Here is a 14647-nt window from a genome sequence, read left to right on the forward strand (position 1 = left end):
GATGGTGAGGACTACATTCCCACCGTATTCATGCTAGATGGTGTTGTGACTCTGAAGTGACAGACCTAACTCCATCCATGGAGTCCCACTTCATCTTGTGTCCATCACAACTCTGGTCAGTTTTGTATGTCCTGTATGTCTGTGTGTGCTTGCAACCTAACTTACCTTACATACCAGCTCATGTTATTCCTAAATACCTTCCTCTACATTCATTCATTCTGTCTTAAAATAAATAAACACACACACACACACATACACACACACACACACAAGAAATCACCCCCATACGTAACTCTGCACTTTCCCTGTGTATATGTAATACACTCCTAGTTTGGTTGAATTTGTCACATAATATTTTTGACTTGTTGTCACACATCATTTATGATGTAAATATTGATATTTACCAAACTCTTTCTACATAGCTTGTTATGACATAGATATCTATGGTCCTTTGGCTCAAGATGATTGTCACTGTTGAAGTGACACCCTGACCCCATGTGCAAAATGGGAAAAAGGAGTTGAGGATGGATAGATGGATCTATGGTCCTTTCATACCGCCATCATGTTCATTCCTTATTTACTACCCCAGTGGTCTACCTTCTTTTCGCTAACCATTTTCATCTCTCTCCTATCAATTCCATTTCTCTCCTTTAATCTGGTCAAAATATATTCACCCACCACACACATCTGCAAAAATGTCTTATTAACATAAATCGCTATGTTCTCAGTATTGACATAATGTTTGGCATTAAGCAGCAAAGTTTATTGCTAATACTTATTCTTTGGCGAAAACTCAAAAAATAATTATGCATGTGCCAATACTTGTATGGCAGTTGGCTCAGAGGGTGTGGCTGTGTTTTATAATTCCTGTAGTACATGGACTGTTTCCCTCAGCCCTCATTTGCCTACTCCATGACCTTGAGCAAGTCACTTAAGCAGACATTGCTGCCAGGTCACCTCTGAAAAGGGACTGTGTGTCCAGTGGACCTAACTGGTTAAAACAGGCCTTATTGTTACTTTGCCATCAGGCATATAAATAAGCTTGGTAGCAGAGCACTTCAGTGAGCAATTCTAACAGACAGAAAGTATTGTCAGTGGCTTTTGTTTATCAGTCCATGCATATTTGTATACCTGGTATGAGGAATCTATTCCACTGCATTCAGTGCACTGTTGTGTCACATTTTCCTTCCCCATGTAACAGTTTGATCTATTAAACTGGTACAATTACAAACATATTTGCAGACTGACATTAATAAGTACAATAGAAATCTCATTAGCATGTTTGCCTTGTTATTACCCAATACATTGTATAGACATAAGAGTGGATTTTTACTGATGCAGACATAGCCTGAGACCTCTTTGCAATAATGCATAATGCAGTGATCTGAAGGTGAACAATCAGGAATGCATGGATGGTACTCCACTGTCTGACAGTAGTCAGGATCACCCAACACCTTCCTGTTCAATGCATCTAACTGTAACGTTCTGATTGCAATTCTGCACAATTCTTTTACCTGTGATTTTTTACATATATAGCAATCCAAGTCTCTTCAAAAGATCACCTGTGACAGCACTGTTTGTAGGAACATCAAATCTGTGATGAATATATCACTTTATCCCTCATGACTTCCACTGCAGTAATTTGTACATAGTATCACTGTTGCACATGTGTATCATTCCCTACCATGACAATTGATGTGAAATAACAAATGTATCACTTAACACATATGGACATAGCACTTTTGAATACCACAACAAATTACTCTTGCTATGTCTCTGTGATGCTTGACTTTGAGCAAAGTTAACTAATGAAAAATGATACCATGTCCTATGGGGAAAAAAAAAACTGATGACAATTTGCTTTTGACTGCATTCATATGCTGCTCCTTGATCTAATTTGCTTAGCCCCACTGCAAGACAGAAAGCAATACTATTATGAGTATGGGGTTACAGGCTCAACTGTTTAATGTAGTCGAGAGGATGTTACTTATCAATGCAGTAAGCTGTGAAATTTGACCATTGACAGTGTCTGTCTTTTTGTGTTTGTTTTTCCCTGTAAAAGAACTGACACACAAAATTTTGTTTAAGTAGCACTTGTGTTTCCTAAATGACAATAAAGTTTTCTTTGAATCTTTGAATCTTTGAATCCTTGTCTGCTTCACAAATCACATTACCCATTCCTCCATACATGTGTCATGCTCTTTTTAACTGTGTGCTTTCTGAAAACTCAAATGCAACTTCCTCTGTGGCATCTGCATTTAGTGCACAGCTCTCAAGAATGCAATGTGAAATAGGAGTTTGAATTTTAGCAGCATGTGTGTGGTGTGTGTGTGTGTGTGTGTGTGTGTGTGTGTGTGTGTGTGTGTGTGTGTGTGTGTGTGTGTGTGTGTGTGTGTGTGTGTGTGTGTAAAAGCAGATAGTAACAGGCAGAACTGCTGATGTAACAGATGTGAGATGCACAATTCTACTTAATGGTAACTTTTACACATGGAAAAGCTTTTAACCCCCCCCCCCCCCTCCCCAAATGTTGTAGTCGCTTTTAAAAGAGACTGTAAGCATTTCAGCACATTGTTTAACCTGATACTTCAACTCTGTGATTTCTGACAATTCTGGAATGGCTTTCTCTTTAGCTTCAGTTGGTAGAGCACATATCTCAAGAATGTAAAGTAAGGTAGGCAAGTGTTAAAATCCAGCAGTGTGTGTGTACAATGGTAACTGTCAGCAGGCAGGATTGGCTTACTTAACAAATATGAGGTTTATAGTTCTACTTATTGGTAACATTTATATAGGGGTAGGGCATTTACTCCCTAAAAAAATGCATCACCATTCCCTTCATTGCGAACAATGTCCCTTCACACTATCAAATCAGCAACAATACCCTAAGTACCCACAAAGTGGTAAGGGACCTGGGATCACAAGTTGACTGTGACCTTAACTTTGACCATCATGTGTCAACTGTAGTAAAGGCATCGCCTTGAAAGCAAAAAAGGTTATAACCTCTCTATACTTGGCACTAATCCGGCCCATAATTGAGTATATTACCCATTTGGCATGTACCGTACAAAGCACCTGCAGCAATTGGAGAGACCTCAGAGGTTTCTAACTAAGAAGATCAAGGGACTCCAGCATGTGCCATACACAGACCATCTAAAGTCCCTGTCACTATACTCTATATTGTATAAACCTCTTAGGGGTGACTTATGCCTGGCTTACAGAGCAATCTCAGACCCAAACCTAATGAACTTGCTGCATATCCATAAATCAAATGGAACTAGGGCTACCCATTCCAGGGACTAAATATGGCCTGTGACTTAAATAGGATATCGTAGAGGGATAGATTTATTTCACAGTGATTGCTACATCTTTGGAATGTGAAACTGAGTACCTCTATGACACTGTTCAAGAGGAACCTGGATGAGTGGATGGGGCACCATATATTCTTACCGGGAATAGCACCCACAACCATCCTGGACATGGGCAGCCATTACTAAATGCAATCTTGGGTATTAACTAACATTTCTATGGTATTACATTGGAAGTAAATGGCTATACTTAAAATGGCCTCCTAGTCACTAGCCTAGTAATCTCCTATGATCATATGAACTCTTGCAGCTTCCACAGTTCACTGTAACCCTGATGTGATGTTCCAAATGTCTGTGAGGTATTTTGGGTGTTGTGATCCAACAATTACTGCTGCCTGTTGAACAATGCTCAAGTCACTTGTCAGTTTGCCATAGTGCTGTAACACAATTCACATGTTTGTTTTCTCACAACTGTTGTACAAATTCTTGTGTGGGGGCATTAGTTAAAACAAATGTCACATGATTGAACCCATCTGATGTGCAATGAAGCAGAATATGAAAGACTGGAAACTATTTGAAATGTTGGAACCTGTTAGAGCAAACCCTGAAATATGGAGATTGAGTGGCCGAAATCTCAGACTTACACAGACTAATTTCAAGATGCCATTTCTCAGAATATTCCGTTTTTTCCAAGGTAGGGTGATTTTGCAGTTGGTGTATATAAGTTCAGGGGTATGGGGGCTTTTCCAGGTTGCAGTGGAGCTCCCCCTACAAAAAGAAGTTTAAAGGAGAAGAACAATTTTCAAAATTTGTTCTTCTCCTGTATTTATGGTTTTTGGTGTTTTGTTTTGTTTTTTTGTTTTTTTTGGCTTTTGGCATGCTGCCTTTCAAGTGCCATTTCAACAGGTTTCCAGAAGGACTTGTTCTTAGACAATGATAACATACTGATCACATGTGTTCTATAGAATCTCATTGAATGTGACTCTTTCTTATGGGTCATTCTATATACATTTAAAAGTGGCTATACATTCTCACACATACTTGCCAATGACGTTCCTCCATATGCGTATTTTTTGTCAAGGGTTATATCACAGTAAAGATTTAATGACATGTCCCATGTCTCCCATGTACAAGCATTTCACCTGTTACGATTTTCACAGCTTGTCCAGGATATGTATAATAATAATTTACATGATGGTACACCTAACATTTGTGGTTGTCTGGTATATATCTTAGGATTGCAATCACTAATGACCAATGTTTTCCGTTTGTCTCACTTCATACCCTTCACAAGATGTATGCTACTGTCACAACTGTTGTTTTATCCACTTTCACAACTTTGAGGAATAATGAGTAGCAGGTTTTCCATATGTTTTTGCATGTGTCCACACAATTTTGTATATAGTTGTCTGGTTTAGATATGCACATGTTGAATTCAAAAACACTTAAATGCTGCTCGTATTGTCCTACAACAGTTTTTCATATGGAACATTCAATGACTGCTTGCTAATGTAAATCACATTGCCAGTAATGTTCAACATCTCCATAACTGGAGCTAAATTTGTCAGCCAACAGACTCATTATATCCTGCTGTTCCATGTAGGTATCTCTATTTTCAATCAGTTCAGTATACTGTTGTGTACTGACTCTGAGGTTTAGACACAGCAGAAGAAAGCTTTGTGGTTGTCCTTGGTCTGTGAGGCTATCTTAACTACAAAATTGGATTTGTTAGACTTAATTTCTCCTCTTGGATCTTCATTACGATTGATGAGTGAGTTTTTATCCTGCTGGGACATATCGCTTCCTAATCTTATCTATGTCCTTTTTCCTACTGTTGTATAACCTGCATGTGTTTGGATTTCAGTAGGGTGGTTTGTTTTTAAGAGTTTGTTCTGGGCTTATTAGGTAGGCACAGCTGTCTCTATGTATTTTGTAAGATGATTCTTCTAGATTTCTGTGAACAATTCTGCATACATAGCTGCGTTGTGTGAAGTTAGACTAAGAGTAGTCTCTAAGTGCTGTGGAGTAAGCTGTGATCACATAACTGATTTTTTTTTTGTTGTTTTATTTTTTTATGAAGGAGACAGTCTATTGTCTCCTCTTACCAGAGAGGACACCGCACTGGGGGAGGGGGGTATACAGTGATATCACATGATTGTGAGTACTAGGTGCAGTATGTTTGCACCCCTAGTGGGTGTCCAGATCATCTGGTTCAAGGTGTCAGTGTTTACAAAGTCCAGGAATCTCTGGCCTTGTACATTTGGGATTGTGTAAGAATCACAGTTTATAGTGGGGTTGTTAAAATTGTCCTTGCATATGGAATTGGGTTGAATGGTGAGTGATTGTTTTCCTAGACCACATTAACCATACAACTGGATTTTTGAGATTTACTTTCTGCCACTCATATGACATTATTAATTACTTAGATATCACTGTTTTGAAAGACACAACCAACAAAAGCTTTAGGTCTAGCGTCTACAAGAAATCAACTTTTTTGAATAGTTACCTACACAACACAAGTTCTCACTCATAGCTATGTAAGATAAATATCTTCAGAGGTCAGTTGATTAGGTCAGCTTATATGTGCTCCAACTTTGACTCTTACTCAAGTGAAGCTTGTACCATCATGGACATATTCCTACAAAGGGGTTACCCAAAGAATCCTCTACTTGAAGTTAGAAATGAGATCTCTGGTGAGTGGGGGACTAAATATCTCCCAGTACTAGGAACAGAGGCAAATTTCAATAATTACTCCAAACACATGACCAATACAAATACTGATATTAAATGTTTTAAGACTTCATTAGTACTCACCCACAGTTCAGTCCCCAAGGAAATCAAAGATCTTATTATAAGAAACTGGGATATTTTTAAAGTCAATGAGAGTATACACAATACTTTGGATGACACCCCATCTTTTGTTTATAACGAGGGGATGAATATAAAATGCATGTTAGAACTACGAATGGATGATACACTTACTTTCACCCCAAAAAACACCAGAAAATGCAGGGCTTATGATCAATGTTCCAACATTTTAGAAAAAGACTTTATTATTTTGGATCAATTTCTTCACACTAAGATATACTTGTCTGATGGTAACTGTGGATATAAGAGATTTATTTATATTACTTTCTGTACCATTTTCCCTGCATTTTATGTGCAAAAGACAGAAATACAGTTTTGCAAATCCATTTATGAGTACAATTACAGAATTTCCAAGCGTAATCTCAACAATGCACTACACACAGGCATATACCAATTTTTCAAAGTTTTTATTTGGGATAATGGAAATCATTCCCTTCAACAGCAGAGGTGGTTCTTGGGAAATCAAAACGGAGTATAGGGAACTATTCTGGCAATTAAAACTAAACGCATCCTACTACCCTGGTCTTATGAGAGCATATCTATTTTACTGGTTCTCTAACTAAGAGCAGCAACACAGGAGTTATTTTTGTGTGTGTGTGTGTGTGTGTGTGTGTGTGTGTGTGTGTGTGTGTGTGTGTGTGTGTGTGTGTGTGTGTGTGTATGTGCGTGTGTGTGTGTGTGTGTGTGTGTGTACAGTCTATGATTTGTAGCTCTTTAACAAGCATTTCATACTAATACATGTTTTAGTTTTAAAACCACAAACACAAACTTCATTTTGTCAACTCTGACCTTTGTACACGACTTCCTTTTGGTATTCATAGCGGCACTTTAATGTTTATTATTTTCTGTATAATCTAGGACTTTGTAGATCCTTATCAAGCATTTTATACTAATGTATGTTTTAACTATGTATTTTGAAACCAGAAACACAACTTTTATTTTGTTAGCTTTGCCCTTTGCATATGACTTCCTTTTGGTATTTATACTAGCACTTTTATGTTTTCAATGGTTCTAATGAAGTCCTATATTGAGGATAAACGTGCTTAACCATTACTACTAAGTTGCTTTGAAAGATTTTTAAAATTTTCTGTGGATTTTATTAAATATTTTTATACTACATTGAAGTGTTTTATTTTTAGTTCCTGTCCTCTGCACTACATGAGCCTTTGTTTAGTGGTTCTTAGTATTATTTTGGCTGCATGGACACACCCTGTGGTTTCAGTTCTAAGTTTTTCAATCGTGATATAGTGAGTATGGCAGGAGAGTTACGTTTCTTTGTGAAAGAATATGGGACTTTGATGTTAGGGAACAAATGTGTTATATGGACACTATATGAACTTTGGCCTTGAGCTGCTAAATGCACAGGATTTAGTGAACAATTGTCAGGTGAAATTCTAAAAATGACGCAGGCTGTGGTGTTAGTTGATTGCTGAGGATAAACTGTCTGGTAGTAAACACAGAGAACTATGGCTATGTACTATTAATGAGCTGCATCTTGTAGTCTAAAGTGCAGGGTTTGATTCTTTCTACCCCTGTTTTGCCTGCTGTGTATACCTCATCAAATGCTAGCAAGTAACCCCTGAAATAAGGCACTTTGGCCCACTTGGTGTACCTGGTTAATGAAATGAATAAAGTAAAAAAATATACAGCAAACTAAAGTATGTGAGTTAACCTGAGAGGTAAGCAACATCAGTGGAGAAGCAGACCCTGAAATTCAAGGAATGAAGTCCAATGGGTGAATAAGAGACCTTTTCTCCTCATGGGATCTCAGCAAAGGTGTTCAAAAAGTTGGTGCCAAAATGGATGTAAAGAGGATGCTGAACTGGGAGAAGGCTGTTAGTATACCATTCCCTGGAAGAAACTTTAAGTTTGTATTATAAGATAAGGAGTGGAGGGAGGTAGCATGATTATCCCAGAGAACCGAGACCTGGGCATGGGAGGTGGGCAGGAGAGTTCTACTCCGACAAGGAAAGGCAGCAATATATAATTGGCGGATGATAAATTTATAAGCTTAGGACAATGGGTGAGTATACAAATTTGCTAAGAGTGAGAGGCTACCATTTTAACTCATGGTCTTTTGGCCTCTTCCACATGGTGGGGGTGTCATGACTCTAGAGTCATATGCAAAATGCATTTAAATGAATGCATATAGAGTCAATGGGTAACAATAATGAATGATCAAATATAATAAACATATCAAGTGAAATGTGATATAGAAATCAAATGTAAGATGTTATATACAGTACAGTGATAAGCTGGCATAAAAATTAGCTCATTATGTTTGTCTTTTTTTGGTTTAGGGGAAGGGAAGGCACAAAGAGAATTACAAGTCCGGCTGTAGTATTTCTGTTTACATTTTACTTATTATATATCTTAGTAGCATACCTTCCTTCTACAGGTCTAGGTAGCATCCATATACCACAAGAAATATGGCATTCTATCCTAGATGGAATGCTCTAGTTTACTTCCAAACAAACTGTGGCATGTACACAGCTTATATGGATTCCAATCAGTTCCATAATCAGACTTATTTTTAATTTGTATTAGCATAAACACACACACGTTAGCATTGACTTATCTGAACATGCTTTACCATGTTATTAGAGCAGTATGTTTCTGTCGATGTACAAGCTAGTAAGAGACCTATTGTTATTATTATTATTATTATTATTATCGCTATCATTATTATTAGTAGTAGTAGTAAAAGAATAATGAATATCATACAGCATCAGATTTAAAACTTACATTAGTATGTGGATGAGTCTCCTGCCCTTGCTAAAGGACTATTTGTGCATTCACAAAAAATATCATTCATTCCTAACAGAGGTTCCGTAAGTAAAACTCAAGAAAGATAAGGAGAAAATACTGTCTGGAAAGAATCCTGCAGCTGATCAATAAATAGCAGATCAAGCTCCTACTATGGTGCAAAATGTGACTTCCTATAATCCAGAGGAAAAAACAATAAGACAGATGAGCTCAGAGTTGATTAAAATATCCAAAAAATGAAGGAGTATATCAACTCAAATAAAAAGGGGCTGGAAAAATGGACAAGGATTTAAACATATATTCAGATAAGCTGATAAAACTGCAACAATCAGAGATCGAAATAAGAGAAAAGGATGGCTGAATAAGAGACTGCTCAGGAAGACATGTTTAAAAAACGGGTAGAATTAGATGAAAAAGCATGTAGGGAAAACCTGAGATTTTCTGCTGTAGGCAGAGAAACTGGGAGGAATAGACTATATTTTATGAAAGCACAAATAAGTAACTGGATTGATATTCCACAGCAGGAGCTGTAAAATGAAAGGGCACATTCTGTGTAGGCTTCAAACCTGGCCACAAGAAAGCAGACAATACATCTAAGATGCAATCCTACCAGCAGAAAGAGCTGATTCTGACAAAACTGTGGTAGAAGGACAAACTACTAAATATTGGAGAGAGCAGAGTGATTACTCACCATACCCCAGGCAGAAGAGGATTACATTTATTCTAGCAATCAGGGAATGTCAAGAAACAGGTATGAGATTCAAGCTGGTGCATCCATCTCTTGCCAGAATATTTTTTTCCTGGAGGGTCTAAGTCATTTTTTTATGCAAAATATGCTAAGGGAAATACAAAAGTGTATCCAACAAAAAACAAGATATCAAACAGAAGGGGATCCTGGTTCTTATTCCTCTAATGTTGAAGGTCTTAGACAGACTACGCAAATGAAACCTTTTCCAATGTTACAAAGAAACTAAGTTGAGAGACAGACAAAAGCATATGAGTTGACTGGAATAATGAGAAGTATGTTGGAAATGAACCAGAGACTGGATATGGGAGATGGCGATCAACAGGAAGAAGACCAGCAACTCAGGAATTAATGAATAAACATGGGATTACAAAGCATCAGTCACATTTGCAGATTTCTTTTAAGCAACTGTTTTTAGATAATAACTCCAGAACACAAGAGGTTTTAGCACAATGGCTCAGGCTTCAGAAAGAAGAAAGAGCAGTTGCCAAGCTTAGGGTGCTTATAACAAGAAGAATAACCAGAGATCCTGTACAGATATTAGAAATATTTTAGAAATTTTGTAAAAATCTATAAAAACAGATGTGGAAATTAATAAAAAGTTTAAATGGAAATAATAATGGAGGAATTAATTATGCCAAGGTTAGAGGTTAATGAGGCTTAATTATTAACATTTAGGATAGAAGGAGATGAGATAAAAATGCTAATGCATAACCAGTCTACTGGAAAATCTCAAGGAATGGAAGATATTCCTGTGGCGGTTTGAAAGCTGGAAGGGAAGGAAATAATAAAGATCTGGAAGGTTTAGTTTAACAATATTCTAAAATGAGGAGAGCAACCAACATCCTAGAAGAAATCCGTGGTGGCTGTAATACCAAAAGATAGTAAAGAACCATCAGATCCAGCCTCATATTGGCTCTTTTAATTCTAAACCATGATTAGAAAGTGTTCATGTCTATCCTCTAAAGCTAGCTATGAAAACAGAATTGCAGCACATAGTAAAGACAAAAACAAGGCCTTTTATAATTATGTAAATACCCAGATTTGCTCTGAACTACTCCACAATGACACCTCCTATACTGAGCCAACAGATATTGCCAATATACTGGCCAACAGATTCAGTGCCAACTTTACCCCTCTCTCCCCCACCAAAGGACCAATCACAATATCAGTAGATTGCGGCACCCAGTATTACTGCTGCACAAGTTAAAACAGCACTGTCCAAAGCCATGAATACAGCTTCTATGGGACCTGACAATATCCTTGGCTGGGTTGTACATGAACTACAGAGTGAACTGGCACCACACCTGTGTGCCCTGTTCAATCACAGCCTCATCTCAGGCTTTGTCCCTACTGAATAGTGCACTGTTGCAGTCATCCCTCTTCACAAAGGAGGCGCATCTACAGACCCTGGGAACTGTCACCCTATTAGCATGATGAGTCTGATATGCAGAGTTATGGAACACATCATCATGGACCTAATAAACAAGGATATAGGGAATCTCCAAAATCTTTGTCCCACACAGTTTAGTTTTCTGAAGGGTAGATCATGCCTGCTCAACCTGGTCGACTTCTTTGAGTCAGTCACCAGAGCTATGGATGAAGGCAAGGTGGTTCATACAGCCTACCTTGATCTGGCCAAGGCCTTTGATACCATTACCCACTCAGGAATCATAGGAAAACTCACTAAGCTAGGCATCAACCCCTATATCACTAGGTGGGTTGCAAACTGGCTCACCAATAGAACCCACAATGTGAAAGTAGGTGACTCCAGATCATATTGCCGACCTGTCATGAGTAGTATCTGACAGGGTTCAGTCCTGGGTCCTCTCCTGTTTGGTATCTACTTCTCTGAAATCCAGGCCAACACAAAGGGACTCTGGCTGACAAATTCCACATATGATTGCAAGTTGGGAGCTATTATTAACTCCCCAAGTGATGTTGACATCCTACAGAAAGGCCTCACTGTGACCAACAACTGATTTCAGAACCATGGACTTAAGCTCAATGCCAAAAAATGTGTTGTCATCTACTTTGAGAAAAACCTGGTTCCCATGAATTACCACACTGATGGTAGTCCACTGAACACAGAAGGAGTTATAAGAGATCTGGGAACACAGGTTGACAGCAACCTCTCTTTTGACCACCACATTGCCAGTGTGGTCAGAAAGTCCTTCTATGTGGCACATTTTGTTACTAAGGGTTTTGCATCCAGGAAGAAAGAGGTCATTGTCTCTCTCTACTCTGCCCTCATTAGGCCAGTCATTGAGTACAATGCCCCATTTGGCATGTACCTCATTAGATTCCTGCAACAACTGGAGAGGCCACAAAAGTACCTCACAAAGAGGATCCTAGGCCTTAAAGACTTGTCCTGTGTGGACAGACTCAAAAAACCCCAACTATTTATTTATTATTTATTGACCGGGAAAGTCTGACTAGGTTCCACAGAGCCTGTTTTCAGTGGAGGCCCTGGGAGAAATGCTCCAGATGCATGTCTTTGGAATGTGGGAGGAAACCAGAGTACCTGGAGGAAACCCACATGAACACAGGGAGAACATGCAAACTCCACACAGAAGGCACCCCAGCCGAGAATCGAACCAGAGAACCTCTTGCTGTGAGGTGACAACGTTAACTGCTGCACCACTGTGCCGCCCACTATTGTCTGTCTCATATCGCCTACTTAGAGGCGATCTCTGCGTGACTTACAAATCCATGTCTGACCCAGCTCTGTTATATCTAAAGAAATCCCAATCTCTATGACCCACATGCTCCGGAGACCTCAACCTCATTATCACAATCAACAGTACAAGCTGGAGGGACAGGTTCATAACCCTGAGACTGCCCATGCTGTGGAAAAGACTTCCAATATATGTCAAACAGAGCACCTCACTGGCCCTCTTCAAGAGAAATCTCGATGAGTGGATGGGAAATGGAAAATTCACCCCAGGGATCACTCCAGTGGCTCTACTTGACAGAGGCACTGGGAACTAAGGTCAGGTGGCACGATGAAAACAGTAATCCTATGGGCTAGGCTTATAAAGGCTCCAGGGCCATTAGCCTAGTGCACACCTATGAACCTATGAACCTATAATGGCTAAAAAATGGCAAGGGTGATGCCAAAATTTATAAATATCTCTCAATGTGGTTTTGTGGAAGATGTGCAAACATTTGACAACATTAATAGAACAATGATGATCCAGAAGGAAGCAGAATGCAAGAAAATACCAGTGATGTTGGTGAGTCATGATGCAAAGAAAGCATTTAACAGAGTAAGCTGGGATTGCATGAGTAGAGCAATGTAAGCATTTGTGATTCGTGATAAAATAAAAAAAATGTTGATTAGCAGGAGATATGAGAAATAGGAGGCAAAACTTAAAGTGTGTGTGGGGGGGATTATTCTCTTTGAGCAAAGAAAACAGGCAGCGGTGTCATCGTTACTCTTTGTTATTTTATTTATTTTTAGAACCATTGGCAAGGAAAATAAGGGGCTTCAAAATTCAAAGATATAATTGGTATGGTGAGCAAGAAAGGTTATCTTTATTTGCAGATGATATTAATTTGTAAAGGATAAAACCAGATAAAACAAATAAAAAAAATTCAATGCTGTGGAACATTCTGAGATAGTTTCAGTTTTTTTGGGATACAAAATTAATAAAGATAAAACAAAGCCAATAGCTGTAAACTATGTATTCATGGGGACATGACAAACTGAAGTACTTAGGAGTATGGAATAAAAAGGATGATGTTATGGCAGCTAAGGACATATAGGAAGAGACTAAACAAAGGATAATACAAATACTGAGAAACTGGAAGCTCTGCGTTATGGATATAGATAGCAAGATGCAAGCAGTGATAATGTTTTTAGTCCCTTTAGTTTTATATACAGGTCACACATATGTTTATCAACCAGGGGAGATGTTGTGGAGAGCAATTCATATGTAGTTGAAGGATTTTATCTGGGAGGGGAAAAGGAAAAGTGTCAAGTGCGATACATTGATCCTTTCAGTAGAACAAGGTGATTTGGAACAACCTGATTTGAAGAAGCATTTCAGAGCTATTCAATTAAGTCTCCTATACATAGCAAAAACAGAAAGATACAATTCAACGTGGATTTGGATGATGAAGAAACAGGAGGGAAGCTGAAGAAACAAGGGCAGAATGAGATTTTGGTTGCAAAACCTTAGGGAGAATAATAATGACCAAACAGAATTTTATATTTGTAAAGTAGTAGACAGTATTCTAAGAACTAAGCCAACTCAGCAATGGAGAAAGGATATTCTGCTGATAGGGATGATTGCAATTAGGGGTATACAAAATAGGCAACATGGGGTTGAAATATACAGGAGAAAACTGCAAAGAAACCAAGGTATGGAGAGCAAATGATTTTAGATGGAAAGGTAATAGAATGGTAAGGGGTCAAGAATTAATTTGGACTTCAGGCTTGAAATTGGCTTCCCTATCAACGATTGATATGTTAGTACAGGCAAAGAGAAAGGAATATGGTAATCCTAAGAGAAATAACAGCACTAGTAGATATTTTAGTAGATTATAGAACAGAAGCTGCTGACAAAAAAAGAGATAATTAGTATGGCATATAAAATATTTTATGATAACTATAGGAATCAACCAGAGGATGTTAGAAAGACTCCAGAAGAGAGATTGGATAAGCAGTTCACAAAGAAACAATGGGAAGATATATACATGGTTCCCAAATATGCAACTACATCTGTTAGCTTTAGAATCTTTGCCTGGAAGTGTTTGCATAGGCATTTGTATACACTAAGCAGACTCTGAGGAGTTTTTCCTCAGGTAGATTGCAAATGTTGCAGGTGTGATGCGGATGAAAGAGTAACTGTGAGCATATTTTTAGGCGTGTAATGAGATGGCCAACTTTAAAAATTCTCTGCAGACTACTGTGTCAGAAATACTGGCTGAGCAACTTGGTATAACTAAAGAAATGATTTTG

Source organism: Protopterus annectens, chromosome 1.part1 (genome assembly GCF_019279795.1).
Source record: "Protopterus annectens isolate FY-2018-M chromosome 1.part1, PAN1.0, whole genome shotgun sequence".
NCBI lineage: Eukaryota > Metazoa > Chordata > Ceratodontiformes > Protopteridae > Protopterus > Protopterus annectens.